The following is a 16,651-nucleotide window of genomic DNA, read 5'->3' as shown; positions in this document are numbered from 1 at the left end:
GGTGAAAGAAAGCCCAGTTGTTAACCTTCCTGTGCCTGATATGTGGTTTGTCAATTAGGCAGCAGAGGCTGAGTTGGTTGCATATTGACCTACAAGCATTAAACAACTGGCTGGGAGCCATATCCTGTGAAGACTGTGCTGTCCTTCTGATTTGAAAAGCAGCACCACAGTCGTGGTTCCACTTTGGGTTTTTGAAACACAGGCTTTAGTAAAAAAGAAGAAAAAAAAAAAAAAGGGGGAAAGTGTCTTTAACCAGGTGCACTCTGACTATTTATTTGGAAAAAATAATAAGTGTTTTGCACAGAAGTATCCGTAGTTTTCCAAGGGTTATTAACATGCATAGCCATGCCTGGCTTGACCGTGCAGTGTGCTCCTAGACAGAATGACAAAGCTGGAAAAATGAAGTCAAGGAAATATGAGCTGATTTATTTTTTATATGTAACAAGCTAAACCTTGATCCAGTGCATCTGTGGAGCAAAAGAATATTTGTGCAGTTCCACCATCGAAAACACTGAGAAACACATGAGGTGAGTGTGAATTGTCTCAGCGGAACTCGTGTATTCTCCAGACATAATTAAGCACCGGCCCAATTTTTAATGCTGGCTACTTAATTGGATGTCAGAAATTCCACATTTGGAGGTTCAGTTTGACCTTTAGTTACATAAAAGAAGCATTTAAGAGTCTCCAGTGAGTGTCAATGTCTGAATGCAGATGCCTTATTTGAAAGCTGTGCTCCTTTACAATGGTGCATTCCAGGAGGAGAAAGCCTTGATCCTGCAGAGAGTTTGAAGCAGGCTCCAGCTTGCTGCCACTGACACCAACTTGCTGGAATCCACTCATTCCAGGGAATGGTACACTAGTGAAGACAAGCAGATGTGAAAGCAGTTGCAGGGTTCAGGTCCAAATTAGCATGAGATCTTTTTCCCATCTAAATACTTAAAAGTTTGAGAGTATATTTTAATTTCAAGGTGGAGCTTCAGAAAGGAGAGCTCAGATAACCATCTTTCTCAAATGCCAGAGGATTTAGAGAAAACACCAAATCAATTACAGTGAGATTTCTAATAAGTGGCAGAGCCTGTTAAAGCTGGTGTGACCAGGTGAAAAATGGGACTTAGATATACACATAGGGTCATTTTGAATCCAGCCAGCCTGGAGGAGATCATAGCACTGAAACCTGGCAAGATCACCTGTGGCTCACACCATCCACCTGGGAAAGAAGCAGGGGATGGGGACATAGACAGGTATTGGAGATGTTGGTAATCCCTGTGAGCTGTCCTGAAGGAACACTGCTGGAATAAGGAAGTCCTAAAGCATTAGAAGCTGTTTGCTCAGTGAGGCTTTGTCTAAGTCCCAAGACCTGGAGAGACTCTTGCAGCTTGTGATCCCTCAGCTTGACTCCTGTCAGTCCATTGCACAGCAGGGTGACAACCATGGGAAGCAGGTGATCCTGCTGCTGACACTGCTCTGGTACAGGCCTGTGTAGGTTGGGGCTCACAGGTGTCACAGTATCCCAAAGGTGTCTCAAAGATACCTTTGCACACAGGCTGTGATTCTCTTTCTGTGGTTTAAAAAAGTATCACAGAATTGTAGAATGGCCTGGTTTGGAAGGGACCTTAAAGATCATCTCATTCCAACCCCTTGCCATGGGCAGGGACACCTTCCACTAGACTAGGTTGCTCCCAAACCCTGTCCAACCTGGCCTTGAACACTTCCAGGGATGGGGCAGCCACAGCTTTTCTGGAAAACCTGTGCCAGGGCCTCACCACTCTCACAGCAAAGAATTTTTCCTGATATCCAACCTAAACCTACTCTTTCAGTCTGAAGCCATTCCCCCTGTCCTGTCACTCCAGGCCCTTGTTAAAGGTCTCTCCCCACGTTTCCTGTGGGCTCCCTCCAGGTACTGGAAGACCCCAGTTAGGTCACCCCAAAGCCTTCTCTTCTCCAGGCTTGACAATCCCAATTCTCTCAGCCTTTCCTCACAGCAGAGCTGCTCCATCCCTCTGATCACCTTGGTGCCTCCTCTGGACTCGCTCCAACAGCTCCATGTTCCTGTGCTGGACCCCAGATTTGGAGGCAGCTCTGCAGGGGGGGGTCTCAGCAGATCAGAACAGAGGGGCAGAATCCCCTCCCTCACCTGCTGCCCACAGCACAGTTCATGTCTGGGCTATGAGCACACATGGCTGGCTCATGTCCAGCCTCTCCCCACCAGCACCCCCCAATCCTTCTCCCCAGGGCTGCTTTCCACCTGTTCATCCCCCAGCCTGGATTGAGACTGGGATTTGCTCTAACTCAGGTGCAGCACTTTGCACTCGGTCTCCTTAGACCTCATGAGATTCCCACGGGTCCACTTCTCAGCTTATCCAGGTCCCTCTGGATGGCATCCCATCCTTCAGGTGTGTCAACCACACCACTCAGCTCAGAGACATCTGCAAATTCATCTTGTTACAACAGCAGGAAATGAACTCATCAAGGGAAATGTTTTACTGACTAATTTTTAAACGCTGTGAGCTGCTTACAAGATTTAGGAATGAAGTGAGAACCTCCAGACTTAGCTTTGGTTTCTGATATTGCTTGGACCTGTATGTACAGGTCCCCCATGTTATGCTGAAACGCACAAGCTGATGTTCTTGTTCCCAAACCGATTTGTTTGGTCAGCTAAATCAGTGTAAAAAATGTAGCTTTAAGGGTAAAAATGTCATCAGTGAAAGGCACTGCTCACGGAAGCGTGCTCCTCACTTGCCAACTACTACTTGGCAGGAACAAGCAGGCAAGGTCATGAGTTTGGTACTTTCTGGAGAAGGATGCAACGTACTTCCTACAAACTGCAAAATCCAGGGCATGCCAGGCTACCAGCACAGAGTCATTTTGTTTGCTGAGCCACGGGGGATGTTCAAAATCTGCAGATACTTTCTCTCCTTTAAACAAGTGTTCTTTCTGTGTATGGCTTGCAATTCACACAGGGCAAATGGCCACGAGAAAACAAAACTAAATGAAAACTGGACTGTCAGCACTTCTGAGTGTGCTTCTCTAACTTGAGTTACATCCACATTATTTGCTGATGCAACTGTATATATGTAAAACCATTTGAACTGGCTGGTCTAAGTGTTTAAAGTCCTGGAGCAAACACAGAATTCCCCAGGAGAATTATGGTTGTCTTTAGAAGTAATTCTTTTTCTCATTGTATCTGTTTTTAAAAAATAGTGTCATGCATAAAGATCTGGAGGTTCTTTCCAGGCTCAAAAGAATATTGCATAAAAAACAATGCGTGGATTGGTTAAATGTAGTGTTTTGATCATAACATATGGAATATACAAGGGAGGAAACTACAATCTTTTTATTTCTGGTGGTTCTTAAATCACAAGCTGCTGCCTGCAATATTATGACCACGACTTCAAAAGTAAAGACAGCCATATAATAAAATAGTTTTAAGCAAAAATAACTTAGGGTTCACGTTTCCAGGTTTTCCTCTGTAGTCCTGTGAACTAGAAGCATAAAGAAAAGGAACACTGACAGTGTCAGGATTCCAGGAGCTGGAGCTTTCTTTCCTCATTATTATTATTATTTTTAAATGCCCTCCCTGTACGAGAATAAGTAGCAAAACCCCTGAGTGTGACAATCCTCTCGTCACACTGAATTTCCTGCACTTATGTTTTTTAAACAGATGATGGCCCTGGTGAGAGGGTGAGACTGTGTACAAATGTTTGTGGTTCAGAGCCCAGTTTTCCAAGGAGAAGTCCAGGATACACAACACGTCACCTGTTTGTACTCCAGCTCCATGAGGCAACCAAGACAGAATTATACAGCCTTTCCAGATCAGCTCTCCCGTGGGGCTTCAAAGCTCAGTTTTGGTCTCTGCAACACACAAAAATGTTTCCCCACATGAATTCAAATATTACTTCTTGGCTGTACAGCTTGCTACAGGCTTTATCCACTGGTGTTACACTCTTATACTGTTTAACCATTCCCAAACTAAGGTGGGGAGATGGGTTTGCCAGCTTAGTATTAGTCTGCCTTTGGCTAAGGAAGTATTTACATTTCTTGTTATTATTGCTAAGCAGATTATTCACTGTTTATGTGAAGAAAATTTATAATGTTTTGCAAGGTTGTAACATACCTAATGAGAGACACAGGGGATTTTGCCAGGTGGGGTTCCTCTGCTTCCAATGTGATCCATTGGTATGACTGACTTTGGGAGCAGCAGAAATCAGAGCTAGGGTGGATGCTTTTATTTGATTTTATGTGAGTTTTGAGCCCAACTGAATGCCTGGGCATGGCAAAAGAAGGATTGCTGCTCTCTTTAGTAGCACTGGAGGATGTCCAACAAAGACTTTACTCAGATTAGGGCTGATGCTGGCATGGAGCTCTTCCTCTGTGCCTTTCTCCTACAGCTTCCTTCCAGGCTGTGAAAGGAAAATTTACCCAGTGAGAAGGAACAACTTGAGGATGGTACACAGGTTCTGTGTGCTGCCAGTCAGCAGGAGAATCAACCAGTGTCAGACGTTCCAACGGGAATGTTTATTCTGCCCCACGATCATCCATTTTGGGGCATCCATTGCCTCCTTTCCTGCTTGTGCTCCCTGGCCCTGCTCTGAGGTCAGCCCTGACACGTAGGCCGTGTGCTGGCTCCCAAGACGTGGAGCAAGTCCAGCAAAGGTAGACTTGAGCAACCCTTCTGCTCTGCCAGATTGCTGGACACAGGCATGGAAGGAGCACAGAGTGTGACTATTGCCCCCAGAAGTGCAGGAACTGGCAGTAGAGAGCTGAGGATTCTGTTACAGCTCGTCCTTCCTTACGTATTGTGCAGTTCCATTGATTATTATTACATTTTTAGCATTTACATCTCTTCCTAGTTCTTTAGCACTGAAAGGTCCTTGGCCAGGTGGCTTCCAGCCAGGTGGCTTTCAGCTCTCCAGTGATATTTATATGAGAGACAAGCTGTGGTCATATTTTCAGACACGTTGTGGTCACATTCTCAGTCAGGAATCAGGGCAAGAATAAGACCATTCTTTCCCTCTCCCTGGTTAGAAATGTTGGACAGAGGCATCCTTCTGGTGTCATTCCATGTCTGTACATTTTGGAGTGGACAATGGCTGGTGTCAATCACCCAGAAAGAGCAGACAAGGAGGGGAATTGATGTGCGAGCTCAGCCTCGAGGGAGAACATGCAGCGCAAGGAAATGGAGAAGGCAGGATACTTGGAGCCACTGAGTGTGCCCTTTGTGCATCAGATTGTGATTTTTGGCTTTTGAAGGCAAGTAGGTGGGCAAAACAGAGCAGAGGAGAGATTTTTCACTAGCCAGCTCCAGGCTTGCCTTTGCCAAGAAAATAACTTTAAGTGCAAACGGAAACCCAATCATATACAACTGCATGTGGAATGTCAAGGGATGGAAATGTTGTGGGAGATTCAAAGTCCATGTTTGCTTTCTTGGTGTGGTTTTTTTTTATTTTTTTCCGTGCTCTATTGAAGAGGAAAATGGAATTTTGAGTGGGGAAAAGAAAGATCTGGCAGAACTGATAAAGCAAAACATACACTGATGCTACCTGACAATAATATGCATTTAGCTGCCAACAAAGGGAATGCTAAATAAATATGGATCTCTTACCAAGTGCTGCTGGTTAGATTTATTTTGGTTTTGAGTTTTTTTTCCCCTTCCCTCAGTGTTTTTGCTAATTATAAGCTCCAGCACCAAGAATATTTAATTTTGCTGAAAGGATGTGTGGTTTTCGGGGTGGTGAGAGTGAAGCAGCCAGGAGTGCTACAGAGGAGAAGTGTCCTAAAGCAAAGATTTTAAAGCATTTTCTATCCATCCGAGCAAGCATCTTGTGCTGTTTGGATTTAGATATATTTTTACCACTGAGCTCAGCTTCAGGGTGTTCTCTGCACGTGCACTTAGAGTTTCAGTGACATAACTCCACAGTTCAGCAAGGTGCATCCAGCTGTGCCAGGATTAATGCCAATTTTATTTGCTTTGCTGATATACCTTTATTAATTTTAAAAGCTAAATGCAGAATGCTGTTTTAAGAAACTAGTGACCCTTCCAGAGAAGCTGTGGAGTCCAGACCTCTGTGAATATCTGTGTTGAATACCCTTGTTCCTATTTTTCTATGCTGTGGTCACCTCTCTCTGCTTCTGGAGGCATCTGCTGCAACCCAGAGGTGTTTACTGGAGTAAATGGGAGGTATCACCTCTTCTGTCAACCCCTTGGGAACTTCAAGTATTTGTCAAAGCAGAAGAGTTAAGAGACAAACTCTTACTCTATCAAGGTTAAAAAAAAATAAATCTATTTGTGACTCCTCAGAGCATGCACAGAGCTAATCAATTGGCAGAAACCGAGAGAAAGTTCTCAATCTGATTTGTTTTAATCCCTGTTCTGTTTGTGGGGAAGTGGCTGCAAAGAAGCAATGTGGCTTCTCCAGTGAAGATGTGTGCTTTGGCATTGCCTTCAGGAGTCAAATTAAAGGTTCTGTGTGTTATTAGGAACAGCTTTTTTATTAAACTCACTCATTTAAGATACAACAAATAAGCATAATCTGATGTGCTGATCAGTGACGAGTCAGCAAGGTCACTGAAGGTGTTACCAGCTGAGGAAATGTGTGTTTGCTGCTGCTGAGTCAAAACAAACAAAGGTTTTTTCTTTATTGCCTTATAAATATTCTCCTAACTGTGAAGTGGGTCAGTGCCAGATTCATTTGGTGTCTCATCTGCCTTTATATGTGAAGAAAACGTTGTAGGTCACAGGTTATCAATAACCTGCCCCAGTTTCAGATGGATCTGAGGGGACAGGACTTGGATGTACCAGTTCAGGAGGGGATTTATGGCACGTGGGGAACACTGTACTGGGAGTGCCAGAAGTGCTGCCACCAGGCACATTTTTTCCAAGTTCTCCCATTGCCTTGCCATGTCTCTGTGCAGGTTTCAGTACCACAGGAGCTGCAGAGCAATCCTGGCAGAGCAACTCCTGCTGAAACATCTGCTGCCAGGAAACACTACTGCTGTGGAACTCCTGGAGCTGCTGCTATAGCTGTGTGTTTATAGCTCATCATCTGCTGATGGGGAGTGGTGATCTGTGGTTCTAGAGCTGGCTGAACCAGCTCAGCCATGGTCCCTGGAGTCCAAGAATTTTTCTGTGGCCACAGAGTTCATATCTTCAGAGCATATCTCAGGCAGGAGATGTTGGCTGTCTTCCTGCTGAATACAAAGGCATAGGATGCTCCAAACTCAAGCTCCTTTAACTTTCTGACTGTAGATATCATGAAGCTGGAACTAGGGATTTCTTTTTTCATTTTCCTTTTTTTCCCACTTTTTAATGTAAAAAGGTTTAAAAAATTAGAAAATACTTTTACAAATAGCAGCCAAAATAGCATTTACTTCTTTCTCCTGCTACTGTGACGATGAACACAATTAATTTTTCTTCTCACACTGGACATGAAGCTGAAACAAACATTAAGTTCAGAGTAACTGTAGCTGGAACATGTAAGAACCAAAGTCATGCTGGTCTTTGGGATTCAGGTTTGGAAGGAAAAAGTGGTGACACTGGTCACAGCCTTGGCATTTCAGCCTCAAAGCTGTGTTCTTTTAGGGTCATTTTACTCAAATGATCTTCAACTAGCATGTTAACAGCAGTTATTTGTATTTTCCAGGCTGATTCTACCACTGATGGTCTGTTTTTCTCTACCTGGACACCCAGGAAAAGACAGCCCTGGCATCACTTCAGATTTGGTAAGTTCTCTTTGGGACAGGAAAACCCCAAAACCTTAAACTGAAAACTCACACCTAGCCATGAACCTAAACCAATCCAAATAAATGCTCTGAGGCAGCTGTCCACCTGTATCCTGATATCTCTGAAGAGTGGCAAAAGCATGGAATATCTTAGTTACAGCAATCCAGTGAGTCTGTTTTATAGGTGAGCTTTGTGGTGTCTTGGTGCCTTTGTAGTTCCCACAGTTCTGCTTAAAGGTAATGCTGGTGTTAAAAAACCAACAACAACAAAAAACCAACAAAGAAAAAAACCTAAAATGATGATGCACAGTACAATGTTTATTCTACCTGTGTTTTATCAACATAAAGGCCCCTGAAAAAGGCCTGGAAATAGATGTTTCTTTCCTGTTGGCAGCAGCAGTTGGGTTTGCCTCCTGATCCTTTGTTATCTGTTATTGAAGATCACTGTGTAAAGGTGAGTGTTCACAAAACTGAAGAACTGGAGCTTGCACTTCATACACTGCACTGGTTTATACAACTTTTAGCTTCCCTACATAACTACTAGAAGTTTACATATGTAATATTTAATGATTTGAGCTGCTGGAACCTCATCTTCAAAGCTAAAGGGCAAAGCAAAACTGGTAAGTTGTTGTTGTTGTTATTGTTGTTCTGTCAGCACTAAAGAAAGCTGTCATCACTTTTAGAGCTGGGAACTGCACTTTGCATGGTTACAAAGGCTGCTGCTGGTCAAAGAAATGGGACAATACTTTTGGGAAGAACTTGAAAATTCCAGAAGTGGAGTAGTGGTGTTCTTTTCAGGGTTTTCAGCAGAACTGTTCTCTTGCTATTCCCACTGCAAATCTGCCCCCTGCCTCCCTAAGCTAGGTACCTAATGGAATTTAATTATTGAATCAGTTTTTAGTTTTAAATCTTCAGTAATCAGGAAAAAATGTGAAGTGCTAGGTATGTTTTTGCCAAATGCATATGTTTGTGCTGAAAAATCCCAAAGGCAGGTGCTTTTGTGATTTTATTTTTTATCCTAATAACGAGTACAGCAGACCAGCAAGGTCAGGTATGAAAATATAGGTGCAGTGGGGAAATCCAAGCTTATATCACCATATTCCACAGCATTAAGGCATAGTGGAAGAAGGGATCCATATGTGTACAGACTGTGTATATTAGATAGAAACATAATTTTGCCAAAGCAGAATCATCTAAAGGGTTGGAAGTGATCTAAAGAAGGAATGAAGAAGGGAATGCTTTCCCATAAAGTCTGCTGAAAATTTCCCTCACATCTGTTGTCATGACAATAGGTGGCACCCTCATGCCAAGGAATATCATCATGTTCAACTGCACTGGGCTTCCTGAGAGTTACCTACTGCAATTCCTTTAACCAAAATTATTGGGCTTGAAAGCAAAAGCAAGTCAGCAGGGCAGAATATTCATTAGGGAAAGGGGGGGAAATAAAAATGTAAACTCCATTCTTACCATTGATTTTAGCATAAAATTAAACTACCAGTTTAGTATAAAACTAAACTGCTGCTCTGCTGAGGCATTTGAGAATTTAGAGGGTGGGCCCATCCTGAGTGATGCACACAAACTGTGTCATCATGTCCTTTATAGCTGAGGCTTTAACAAACCCTTTGGGATCACTCCAGAGTGCAGGAGGGGCCAGGTGTGTGCTGTTTGATTTATTACACAAACCTTTGCCTGGATATCTCATCCACCCAATCTGAAACGGGCACCTGTGCAAAATCAGGGCATCTGAAAAGAAAGGACTTCTCTCAGTAGAGGTTTTGTCACTTTTACTTCCAATGTGAGTCAAAACCTGGAAAAAAGTATTAACGGGACTTTGTCAAGCCACAGGCATTTTGGCTTGTGGTTTGGGTAAATGTTCAGGTCATTTCTTACTGTCCCTTGAACAGACCTGATTCACAGCTCCTCTGCTGAGACTGAGAGCAGGTCAGGGAGAGGCACAGAAATAAATACCTAAATAAAATACCACATATATAAAACACCTAAATGCACTGTAGAACAAGGAAAGGACACCACGGATTAGGAAGTGTGAAAGACACCTGCTTTTGTTGATTTTGCTGATATAATTTGGTATGAGAAGCTTTGCTAAGCATAAATTTTATGCTTTCTTTTTTTTAAATTTTCATGCAAATGGACTTTAAAATTCTGATGGAATTCTGAGGACATAAATTGTCTTCGGCCTGCAGATGGCCCATAAAATTTGCAAAGCTTTGGCCATTTATAAGCTGGAATTGGATCAGAAAAAAGCTTCAGGATTCATTGAACTTTGCTAGTCTTGGCAATGTCTCAGTTACACTTTTGCTGGCATTTTGTTTCATCCTTACATTGCAAAAGTAACATCCTATGGTGGTAAAGCCAAACTGAAGGGGAAAAAGAATTGATGGAGTGAATGAGGTTCCATTCTAATTTAAGTCTTAACACAGCTGGTTCTCTTAGCTAAAATTTTGCTGAAGTAGCTGCAATGTTGTGGGGAAAATTAAAATTTCCACTGTTTCAGGGAATGTTATTTATCTGGACCTCGCTTCGTTTCCCTTTCACCATCTCATACTGATTTTTGCAAAGGTTTTTTTTTGCAAAGCACTGTGATCCCTGGACAAATTGTATCCCTTGGGATAAATTCTGTCTCCAGGCTTTGGTGCCAAAATGGAATTTCTCAGTTGCTCCTCAGCAGCACTAGGTCTGGTTGTACAGGTGGTTACGGAGCCAGTGGGACCAAGAGACTTTTGCAAGTCAGTGAAGTTGTCACGTTGCACTTAAGGGGTATTAAAAGGAGATGCTTTCCCAGACACCTTCACATGCTCATCTTGGAATGACAAATATCCTCTTGCCACTGCTAAGTCTTTCTACTCCTTGAGTTTCATAGATGGGAAAACCCATGGGTAGAAAACACAGTCTCGTGTAACACTCATATTTTGCAGCTTCCTATGAAAATACGAATCCTAAACCTGATTGTACATTGATTTATGTTTAAATATTTATTTTACACTGGTAAATTCTGTTTGTTATACTATAAAAACAGCTTAAGGAGCTGTATTTTCTTGGATTTTTACATTGCTATTAGGATAGGCAGAAGCCATTTCATGGCAACATGCACCTTGGATTGGCTGAGAGGGAGGGAAAGGTTTGCCATTCCAAAACTCTTCCAGTGAGGCTGTCACTTCACAGAAGTATGTTCTGTTTTTTTATGGGCAAATAATTGAAATGAAAATTAGAAAAAACTCAATTCTCTTTTTATCTTTCATGAAGTAACTGATTATTTTTTTGAGAGCATAAAATGTTATTCATTCACAGTTTGTGAGACAAAGAGGAAAAAAAATTACTCTGTATTTTGAGGGAACTGTGTGGAAAACCACTTCCCTATTGCACTTTGCTTTCACAAATAGAGTTTTGTTTATCTGGCTTTAATTAGAGTATTTGACATATAAAACCCACTCCTATCTCACATAAGCTGTCAGATTCCTGAAGAGCAGTGGTAAAACCTGAGCACTGACTTTGGGCCTTTAAATTTATATTTAAATTTTAAATTTTGGGTCTTTAAATAACACTCTTCCTGAAGAAGCTGTCTCTCCATTCTGATGCCGGACAAAAATTGCACCACTCATGCACTTGCTTTAAATTCCCTGTACTTTCTTTGGCAGAAGGATGCCAACATGGTGGTGACAAAGTCATCAGCTTGTGGAATACTTTGCCATTTTAGTGAGGCACTTACTGTGTGGTCCAGGAACTTGTCCTGTTTCCACTGGAAAAACGAGCTTCTCCTGGCAGCAGATGCCAACTGAAGGCAGTGTGACTTCAGCTCTGCCAGCTGCTGCTGATGAGGTGGAGGTTTAAGTTTAGAATTTGCTGGTCCTGAGTGAGAGGGAAATCGAGTCTGACTTTGGTTTATTCGTTCCAAGAGTTCCCTGAGGTCGGTAATGAGACATGGCTAATCTGTCCTGGGAATGCTCTGATGGATGGACTGGAGCATCCCTCTGGGACCTGAACTGTATTTTGGCTTCCTTAGCTCCTGAACATTCTTAGTTTAGTTTGTTTACATACTGTGTCCGAAGCTAAATAGAAATGTATTTAGAATGCAGGTTTTAACTCCTGTTTCACACCTCCTAATCCCATGTTCAGTTCCCAAGGGTGCAGTTCCTGTCTCGAAAAATCAAAAGAAGTCGGACAATTTTTTGTCCCACATCTCAAGCTTGGGTTGTGGCAGTGAACTGCAGCCCTTCAGAGCAGCAGGATTGTACTCTGGAGCCTCACTGGGAATGAGGAGGAGGATTTCAGTTCATCATGTGCTCTTTCTATCCTGAAGTGGAAACATTGTGCAAAAAGTGTTATCAAAGTGCCACCAGCCTTCCCTTCCTGTGAGCAGCAAGTCTCCAAAGGGACTCAGGAACTGCAGAGAACATACTTAATTCTTAGAGGGAAGAGGCAACACTGGCCCTTTCCTATTTCTGGTCTCCCCTTGTGTAAAGACCAAGTTATATGGTGAGATTTCTGTGCTATGTGTCCCTTACTGTGAGCTCCCAACAAAATCCTCCTGGGCAGCAATATTATTGGGAAACTCCTCTGAGGAAATAAGGCAATCAGGTTCAATATATGAGAGAGAACCAAGGGGGTTTATCTGTGTGTATTTCTGGGGTTCTCTTGTCACTGGCAGCAATCTAAAGGGGTAGAAAACACTTTTGGTTTTGTCTCTTCGGTTTTGTCAATGCAGCAGAATTCTTCTTCCATTTTTTCCCTTTATCTTTTACAAATATGTAAGTGCATCATCAATTGCAGTTGCTATTAATGCATCCTATTATTTGCAATTTACCTCACCCTGGCTTTAAATAATGACTGATTTCAAGATTGCTCAGTACTGAGGGGTTCCTTGCCACAGGGGTGACAAATCTGTACTGGAAGATTCCTTAACAAGGCTCAGCTTCCTCCCACGTTCACCAGAGTATCCAAAGGATAACAGAGATTACTTGTGCACTCTTTGCTCTTGATGGGAGAGAATTTAAAATGTCTAGAGCACCCTGCATTGGTGCTGGCACTGTCCTCTGCCGTTTTCATAGTTTTCTTTTGAGATACATTGCTGAGATTTTTCACAATGTGTCACTTTTTAAATTTTGTCTTTCATATCTGAATATGGAGTAAGACATTAATTTTGCTGGTTACCGTCAGAAGATCGTTCTAATGTACAGAGTCCAAAGTTTAGGATTTATAAATATTTGCAGAATTAAATCCATGGTGTATCAAGCACTCAAAGAACCCTCCTTCAAAGGAAAGAAAGGCCCTATTGACAGCTCATCCGTGCACACACAATGTATTAAATATCCTGCCTCGCTGATCATTGGGTCAAACGTTGTATTATAAACCCCAAACAGATTGTGTGGTTTGCAGGGAGTTGCAAAACTCAATGAAGCACATTCAAAATACATTTTTGGTCTAATTCCATTTTCCAAATCCCTGTATTAAACACGACTATAATAGCCCAGGTTTCAGACCCGACAATGTTCTCCTTAGAAATCGGAGTCTTAGTTTTCATAAGAGTTTCCACGAGTTGCTCAGAGCACACAGAGGTGGGTGTGGGTAGGTGGATCCTGGCCTTCATGGAGCACAGAGGGCTCAGGGAATTCAGAGCACTGTGAAAGGTTAGAGGTGATGTCCAGGTTTGCAACCTTCACTACAGATTTCTCGAGCTGAGTTTCTCAGCTGGGGCTCACATTTAAATCCCAGGCTTCAGGTATGTAAACATTTTTCTAGATGTAGCTCTTGGTGTCTCATTTGTTGATGCCATGGAAGATGTCACTCCTTTGGATCTCCCTCTTCTGTTACCTCCACATTTACCAGAAAATGGTTAAATAAGGCACAGTAGGCTCACTAATCTTCAGACATTCCAAGTCTCTTCATGCCTCTGACATTTCCAAGGAACTGTGGGGACACAACAGTTGGATTGACCACTACAATGTGCTGTTTTATTGGACATGGGCACACAAATAAGGTTTTGGTCAAAGTGGTTAACAAGGACCAAAGTGACATGCTGTTCTGGAAGTTTGGGGAGTGCTAGGGAGCTTTGGGCTCAGCTGGAAACCTGGGATGTCATTACTGTGCTTTTGGAGGCTTTCAGAGTAAGGTTAAAAGGTGAAACAAAGAAATCCCAGAGCTGCAGAATACACATATTTCTCCTGCACAGATCTTTGGAGAAGTCCCCCACCAAGCTGACACTAACCCTGACAGCCAGATGTGCAACTGGGATCAGAGCAGCAACCAAAATAGACTGTGGTTTACAACTGCTTGCAACAATAAACAAAGCATATCAAAGGATCCCCCAAAACACACTTTCTCTGGAGAAACCTACATGGTTTTATTATTCTGGCCTCCAGCTTTAAAGCATTTTTGTCATTTTTTGTAGAAGGAGAACTAAATAGTTGCAGATTCCAACTGGGGACAATTGTCAGGGACTGGACTGGGCTGACTGGTCAACCACATCCATCCCAAAGAGCCCGTGCACAGTCAGCAAAAGCTTCCTTAAGGAGGAGGTTACTTGGCAAAATCTACTTTCTGAAATTTGTGATGCATTTTTATGGGGGCATTACTTATATGAGGCTCTCCCTGCTGCCCCATGCAAATGGCTACAAATGCCATTTTATGCAGCTGCAGTTGGACTGTGCAATATTCCCAGTCTTTCCCAAAACTGCTGGTGAGTTCTGTGGTTATAACAGGATGAACAGGAATGTCCATCTCCTCCGAGCAGACATTAATTGCTTGGACACAAATTATCACATCAGGGATGACAAAATGCCACAAGAGATCTTCAAGACACATTTCAATATGTGAACATATAAAATCTATCCTTATAGATTTTAGCTGGAAGTGTTGCCCTGCAGAAAAATTAATTCAGCTTTGCAAACCGATCTGGAAGAACTAACCTGGGGAAGGGAAAGTGAGAAAAGCAGTTTTAATATGAAAAGAAGTGAAGCTTCTGTTTCAAAGTGGCTTTTTTTTCCTGAATCTATTTTAAATCTTTAGCATTCTTTTAACCTCCAGATTTCTATAAAGTTGAAAGATGCCTTGTTCTGCAAGGCTGGTATCACCTTACTAGGAAAGCCATGGAGGAGGGCTCATAATGTCTTCTATTATACAGCTCTATCTCTCCTTCATGTTGACATGAAATTCTTCGCTTAAGTTCTGGCAATAAAATTACAGAAACTTACTCTCTAAATTGTTTCAGCTGATCAAGCAAAATTTGGAATTCTCTCTATGTCCTGAAACTTCAGGAAGTTAATAGTTGTGTTATCCTGACTCAGTCAAACTCCTGTCACTTTCCTGGAATCTTTGTGGGCTGAAATACTTGGGTATTTTTACTTTTGCAGACATCTGCACTCTCCCGTGGAATTAAACGTGAGAAAATCGTCGTTGTATTTTATTACTGCAGAAAGAACAGACAAAATAATTGTTCTTGGATTAATTTCTTCTATTCTGGCCCTCCCCTTTTTACTTTGGTGGATTACTTTTGCAGAGTTCTGGATTTTCCTGAATCAAGCTGGGAAGAATCATCAGGCAACAAAATATATGGGTGATAATTTGCCCCTTGCATGCCAGACCTCCAGATTTCAAATGGCCGTGCACAATGTCAGCATTTCATTGCTTCTCAGAGGTCACAATTTAGGGAGCCAGTTGTTAAGGGAGGATACCAGGAAAGGAATTCCTGCAAAGAAATGACAGTAGCAGCCTCTGTGTCAGGTGGATGTTATTCCAGACAGCCAAGTGGAACCTGCTCCTCTTTAACAGGAAGATGAAGCTGTCTAAGAAGGTGAAATGCAGGAAAAAAGCATATTTATTGTAACTGCTCTAGGTAAGCCAGTAGCTGTCCCACTGTGGCACTCTTTTCCCAGTATTCCTGACAGAGTGCAGAGTTGTCAATGAATGGAAGCAGGCTGGAAGCAGGAGTGCTTTCCTAACTCACTGCCCAGTCTTTCCATGCTGCAGCAGACGAGCTCTTGTGGTCGTGGCATTAAAATATTACAAGCTTTGTTTTGAAACAATGACACAGAAATGTTTGCAATGACTCCCTGTGCAGTGGTTCGGGATGTAGCTCATGTCTGGAAACCACAGTTTCTAGATTGCAGGACAGCTCATGGCTTGAGAATTTCCAAAGTAACTATTAACTGGAATGTTGGTTTATATAACTGTGTCTGTGTGAGTTCAAGGTTTGTCCCCTTGCAGGTGGCAGTGGTGCTGGGCAGGGAAGGGGAACAGGAGGAAACCTCTTCCCATTCATTTTGCGTGGGTGCGGTGGAAATCCAAATTTTGACTCTAACCCACCATGTCTGGAATTAATCTCTCTGGCAAACCAAGTACAATCATGGCAAGAAATTATATTTGCTGTGCTGATGCCTTTCCTATGGGGCTGATCCAGCTCCTTATGAGGTCAGTGGAAAAGCCTTCATAGGCTTCACCGGGTGAAGGGGGCTCTGTAGGTTCTTCAGTCTTACATGGATGCTGAAGACACCATGGGCTGCAAGAAAACATGTCCATTCCCAAAACCCCTCATCCAGAACAGTCTGAGCTGACTGTCCAGTCACTGTGGAGTGAGAAAAATCCTTAGGAGGGAATGACAGGCAAGAGACTGTTCAGAACATGATTTGTTTGTTTGTTTTGTCTCTCTCCAAGAATGGGGATGAAAGATTCTTCAGGCAATCAAAGCTGGGTGCTCTTCTGCTTTCATTGCCACCTTTTTGTCCTGCCAGGAGGGGTGTCTGCTGCAGATTTGGAGCCTCAGGAATGCCACAGGAAAGGCAGGAACAGGCCCAGCACTGTGGCACACTCAGATCAGTGGAGTGGAATGAACTTGAGGAGAAGCTGCTTCCAGGGCACCAAACACAGGAACCTGGGGAGGTCTCACCTCTGGACAAACACAACAGGATGAGAATGGTTAACC

The 16,651-nt window shown here is 42.7% G+C and overlaps 1 long non-coding RNA gene across 2 annotated transcripts in view; it reads left to right on the top strand.

Annotated features, from left to right (window-relative positions):
• The window catches only part of LOC116783797, a 279,628-nt gene that overhangs the window by 10,409 nt on the left and 252,568 nt on the right, over positions 1-16,651 (top strand). For both annotated transcript variants that reach the window (XR_004355846.1, XR_004355847.1), the window contains exon 3: positions 7,641-7,719. This is a non-coding gene — a long non-coding RNA (uncharacterized LOC116783797). The remainder of the gene's footprint in view (positions 1-7,640; positions 7,720-16,651) is intronic.

The sequence above is a fragment of the Chiroxiphia lanceolata genome, chromosome 3 (genome assembly GCF_009829145.1).
Source record: "Chiroxiphia lanceolata isolate bChiLan1 chromosome 3, bChiLan1.pri, whole genome shotgun sequence".
In the NCBI taxonomy this organism is placed as follows: domain Eukaryota; kingdom Metazoa; phylum Chordata; class Aves; order Passeriformes; family Pipridae; genus Chiroxiphia; species Chiroxiphia lanceolata.
This window is presented reverse-complemented; position numbering and strand designations above follow the sequence as displayed.